This window comes from Habropoda laboriosa, unplaced genomic scaffold, assembly GCF_001263275.1.
Source record: "Habropoda laboriosa isolate 0110345459 unplaced genomic scaffold, ASM126327v1 scaffold67, whole genome shotgun sequence".
Classification (NCBI taxonomy): Eukaryota; Metazoa; Arthropoda; class Insecta; order Hymenoptera; family Apidae; genus Habropoda; species Habropoda laboriosa.
The window spans coordinates 4,930,252-4,936,527 of record NW_017100242.1 but is presented as its reverse complement, the minus strand read 5'-3'; positions in this window follow the sequence as shown (position 1 = coordinate 4,936,527).

Sequence of the window (6,276 nt, the reverse complement as noted above, 5' to 3'; positions counted from 1 at the left end):
TTAATTGGCAAAAGAATTCATTCTTTTGTATGAATGATGATGAATGTTGACTTGATAAAATAGTCAATAACCAAGCCCATGAATGTGTATTGTTTGAAACATTTAGTTAGTCGTACTAATGTTTTACTAACATTATTATGTTTAGTTTATGATCTTGTAAATTGTTTTGTACTATTTGTGTTGGAATATAGGTAAAGTAGGTAGACAATTTTTCCTTTCATGCATAATTTTTAATTTAGTATCAGTTATAAACTTTGGTGTGAATGGTACATTAACAGTATTATCATAAATAATACATTATTTACTGAAGTATAAAAATTACTTGATCCCAATTTGTCATTTGAAATAATGCCAAAGTTAAAGACTGCTATAGAAATTATATTCTGAAATTATTCATGGGCTTGGTTTTCTTGTGGTCCTACTTGTCCATTGTGTGTCATAATACTTCAAGAATAAAATTCGTGATGAGAAAGGTAATTTTACATTAGTTGATTTTGGATGTAGTTATTTGTTTAATTTTTATTTTAACGTAAAATGTTATAATATTATTAACTGAAATAACACTTCCAAAATCAAATATTCCAAGACTTTGAGACAGACCATTTATAAGTCATAGAAGGTGGACGAGTCATAACACATTAGCTTTACCTTTACTTATACTTATTGTGCATAAATATATGTATGGGATGAGACATATAGTTAGAACAATCCTCAACCTTTTATCGTTCAGGATAAAAAAACTAATTTACAAAAAAGTCAAATTATAGTCTACTTAAAGTGTACCATATATTTTATTGATGTAAATCATTTCTTCTCTTTGTTCTCGTAGAATCAATAGAATAATTTATTTATTTTAAAATTGATATATAAAGGTGATTCTAGTAACTGGGATAGGCTATAGTTCTGTTTCAAATAGAGTCCGAAAAAAATCATATAGGAAAATTTTGCACTATTTAACAAACTCTAGCATGTTATGACAATTTTTTTCACAAATGCATTGATGCACTTACAAACTGTAATTGTATTTCTGTTTTTAATGATTCTTGTTTTTTTTTTTTTTACGTAAATCAACTCTTCAAAACATTCTGCGTATAAAAGTATTATTTTTAATAAGACGTATTCTTATTTAAGATGTTTGAACCTTCCGCCGTCACATCTTTAATGAAACACGTGTTATTAAAATTTCGAAATATCTAATACTTTTATACGTTATATCTTTTGAAGAGTCGATGTTCGGTAAAAAAAAAAAAAAATGCGGTACACTTGAGAAAAAGTTGTGTCATAGGATACTAGAGATTGTTAAACAATGCAAAATTGTCCTCCATGATTTTTTTCTTTGTAGGACAGAGTTATAGCCTAGTTCTATTGCTAGAATCATTCTGTGTGTGTACAAGGTGTTTCTTAACACGCGGGACACAAAAACAATAAAAAAAAGTTCATATAAACATGTGATACTAAACTATCCGATCTATTTAACCTTGATCCTGAATTATAGTTATTTTTGTACTCCAATAATTCTTAATAACAAATTGAACAACGTAGTATAACTGATTCTGCTAAATGTCTCTACACATTTTTTGAATACTCCTTGATATCTTTCAATCTTGACTATTCTGTTCTATAAGTTTGTCTAGTTCGTACTCTTAGTAAGAGCACTTAATAATTCGTTAATTTGTTGTGTGTTACAAGTGGTAATGAATAAGTAGGAAATGGCAGACATAAATCAGCCAAAACAAGACGCCTATATGCGGATCGTTCACCCAATAGACATGAGCCAAATAAAAAAATATTTCAGGCTACATAAAATTGCAGATTACTGGAGTACAAAAATGGCTATTATTTAGGAACAAGGTCAAATAGAGCACATGTTTGTATAAACTCCTTTCATTATTTTTATGTCCCCCGTTTACCGCTAAAGTGAGTTCCATGTATTGAGAAACACTTTGTATACAGGGTGTTCCATAAACACTATCAACTTCAAATATCTCTATTATTTTAAATAATATGCAAAAACATTACTTACAAAAGTTGTATGGTTGCAAGAAAGACATAACAATGCTAGTAGTTTCTATACAGGTGAAAGTGTAGAAGAGATCTGGAGGTCAATTTTGTTTATATATGTGTATATAAACAATATATATGTGTGTATGTGTATATATATATTTACGTTGTCCACCCTGTATATATATATACATATAGTAACGAAAATAATTAACGTGATCAAGGTTCCTTTGTCCACTCTGTATACAGGGTGTTCACTCTAACGCGCCACACGATTTTTTAGCCATTTGTGACAATGTAATAAAAAATAGTTATAAATTAAAATTTATCTGTGTTAAGTGAATAATATATAAGAATAATAAAAATTTCGATAATAGTTTATTTTCATAGTGAGCCAAAGGTCACCTTGAGTTTTCTAAATGGAACCATAGAATTTTTTTTTCATTATATTGTAGAGAACATTAAGACAAATTCAAAAAACACATTACATGGTAGTTTTGTTTATGTAGTGGAAATAGTAGTTATACTTACCTTTTATGCTTTTACCGACCTTTTAGGTTCAATCGATTCGTGAACAATGTAAACATAGAACGTTGCTTGGAAAAGATTGTCATTTTATAATGCTTTGGTGTAATAAGATCAATGAAGACTGAACACAAGAAACCACATTTTATTTTAAGACATGTTCAAATTGTATACCGCTTTCCGTAATACAACATTCTGCTCCTTTGCAGATATTTGAACGTATTATTGCTATTAGACGGGCTGAATTCACAGCTCTACATGCTCTAATAATTCGTTCTTGAGGTTCTTCAATATTAGTAATTGGCGATTGGTATACAATGGGCTACAGATATCCCCATAAGAAAAAATCAAGTGGGGAATAGTTCCGGAAACGTGCTGGTCAGCGGATCGGAAATATTACTACTTCGACTACTATAAACTTGGTATTGTGTAAACGAAAATACCATGTAATGTGCTTTTTGAATTCGTCTTAATGTTCTCTACAATACAATGAAAAACAATTCTATGGTTCCATTTAAAAAATCAGATTGACTTTGGGTTCCCTATGATAATAAACATTTTTGAAATATTTATTATATGTTGTCTACTTAATACAGATAAATTTTGATTAACAGCTATTTTTTATTATATTACCGCAAATGGTTGAAAAATCTCCTAAACTTCGACTCAAGCCTATAAAGTGAAGCGCTAACATCAGCCATGAGCGCAGGGCACAACCTCAATCGTCCAGATAGTCCCGGACCGTCCTCAAACCGATAGCTCTCCATCAAACTCTTGGCGTCTGGGGAGAAATTAGATCGGGGAACGTAACCCAACAGATTTAGTGTCGGGGTTGTATTGGCAGGGTGCAGCTCAGGTGGTAATGGTGGTAACTGCTCATTCCTAGCACAACTCTGTACATTGCGCATGGTGACATACGGTGAAATATTGGTCTCGTAGGCGTTGTGCGAGTTGGCATCAGCAACGCCGAAAGTACCAGCAATATTTCCGTTTGCGTTGTCTTGAGGTACAGTAGCATCCGGTATGTTCACTCTAACATTATCACCATTCGGTATTATGTTCTTGTTGATTAAGGAAAGATACTCAGCAATGGGTGCCGGTATGATCATTTCTCGAGGAATCGCCGACAAAGGTTGTTCTTCGTCCTGCCAGCGGATTTCCTGATTTAGATTCCTTGCTGTGTCCAGCAACCAGGCTTGAAGAGTCGTATTCATAGCGTGCAAGAACACGAGATACGGCATCTCTCTCTGTAAACGTGGTGCAAATTCTCGCAACTGACGATAAGTCGCGTCACAAAGCTGCGGGAAACTAGAGTGCTCGATGTTCTGACATTTCCTTTTGAATACTTGTCTAGACCCTTGGGTAAAGTTATACATGGGGTCATCCCGTAGCGCTGTCGAGCTTGTCGACATGTACTGGGACAGGTCAGGGGTCGAAGTTGGCTGTTTTGGTGGGGCGGTTCTATTCTGCTGTTGTTTACGCCAAGCAGTGGCGCGGCCTTGATTACGGTTTCGACGCTGTTCGCTCTTCTGGTGCGGTTGAGAGAGATACTGCTCCTCTCTATCACTATTCCAGTCTCTCTTAAACTCTCTATCACCAATGTGTCGAGCCATACGGCGCGCGTCTCGATTCTGCCTTAATTCCACATCGGGTTGAGTCGGAATTGGAATCTTCTCTGCCATTGTGCTAAGGAACGGTGCGTCTGCTTTTGAATTTGCTTTCATAAAATTCAAATAAAATCCTTACTTCGCTACAAAAAGTGCGGAATTGTGTTTGCGTTAAAAACGACGCATAGAGTGAACACCTTGTATATATGTATATGTATATACATACATACATAGATAAATACATATATCCACGTTTTGTGAATTATTACATTTAACGTTAAAATGAGGCTCTAGAAATATAAATTATTTAGCTTTATTTCAATTATTTTTTTTTATCTTGAACGGAAAAAGGGTATGAAGAGTGCTAATTGCATGAATTACTTTGCATACTTTTCTCTCTGCCAAATTAATTGTATATATAGGTGTGCGTACGTGCGCGGGTGTACACCGTGCCCCCTACCCCTTACCCCTCTACTCATTCAATTTAATTGTAATCATTTTTTTCAAAATTTAAATTTATATTATAATCATTTCTATATTTTCAAATCCTATACTTCTAAATTAAAATATTTGCACTCTAAATTTAATTCCGTATTTTTGTATTTAAATATAATTTTGAAATTTATAGAAATGGCTACAATTTTATGTGATATGGCAGAGAGTAGCTAACCAGTTATGATAATATATTTTAAGATAAACAATGTGGAATCTGTTCAGAATTGTGAAATTGTGAATACATAATATTCAGATTATTTGGTAATATTTAGAGTAAAGTTATTCTATTCAAAATTGTTTTAGTTAGTACCGAATGTATCAGTGGTTTTTATTTACTTGCATAGATTTTTTAATTTCTCTTCCATCACAAATTGATATGTATTTTTAATTGAATAAGCATTTATTTTTTAATCTAATCTGTCAAATTACTCCACCATTATCTTCCCCTACATTCCTATTTTTAGATTAATTTATTTATTATAGATATAAGACTTAAAAAATATTTAATGATGAACTGATTTTTTCAAACATAGATGATTTTCGTGTTGCGTTTACTAAATGAATTTAATTTAAATACCACTTCTAGAGATATATGGATGGTTGCAGTTGTTTTGTAGTTTGTACTACAGTTACTGTTTATTGTGATTTTCGTAATATACTTTATTGTGATTGTTTATAAAGCAGACTCTAAGCAATTAAACAGATTATGTTCATATATAATGAGAAATAATATAACATATGATATGTAATGTATTAATTAATGAGCATAAAAAGAAAAGAGAATATGCATGCAACTTGATTATATTGCATGTAGTTAATGTATAGGTATGTATTGAATATTTTGGACTTCCATGTTTTATTACTTATAATTATTTCAAAATTATAAAATGCTTATTTTAAATTGAAATTGTGTGGTTGGGTAAACATAGAAAGGTTTGACTGTACTTACCTTAATAACATAATCAGTGTTTTAACACATTTTTATGTAATATTTAAAAGGAATGATATAAAATTGGTGAAATGAATGGTATAAAGAGTGTATGATATAAGTGACAAATTAAACTATAAGGAAGTGTTGGATGTTTTTATGATTTTATTTTATTTGAATTAGTTAAAATTTGAATAACATTTACTTTCTTACTCCAAAAAAGATGGTACTTGAGCAAATTCAACATGAAGAAAATAACAAAAATGTTGAGATGAACTTAGAAAAGTGTAATGTATAAAATATATGATAAGTTACGTGTATAGCACTTTATTGCTATTACAAGTAGAAACAAAAATAGTCATAACAATTTTCTGTTACAAGAAAATGTGTTCAAGAGTATATGTCTTATGCGTTTTTGACCAATTATTATTGGGAAGACTTACATTCTGTAAGACAAGTACCTACATAATTTGCTATAGATTAGTGGATTATGAATAAATTACGAAAGAATACACATTGTCTTCGAATTGTACTGAAATATACATATGTAGATATTCCACTTCCATTAAATAGATAACCTGTCAAAACATGTATTAATATAGATGCTTAATGCACTATTATAATTTCTAGGCAATTTTAAATGTACACATGAAGGGATATAGTAAATTTATTTTAAAAATATCTTGTTTCAGTTAAAAATGATCTGTTAAATGTATTTTA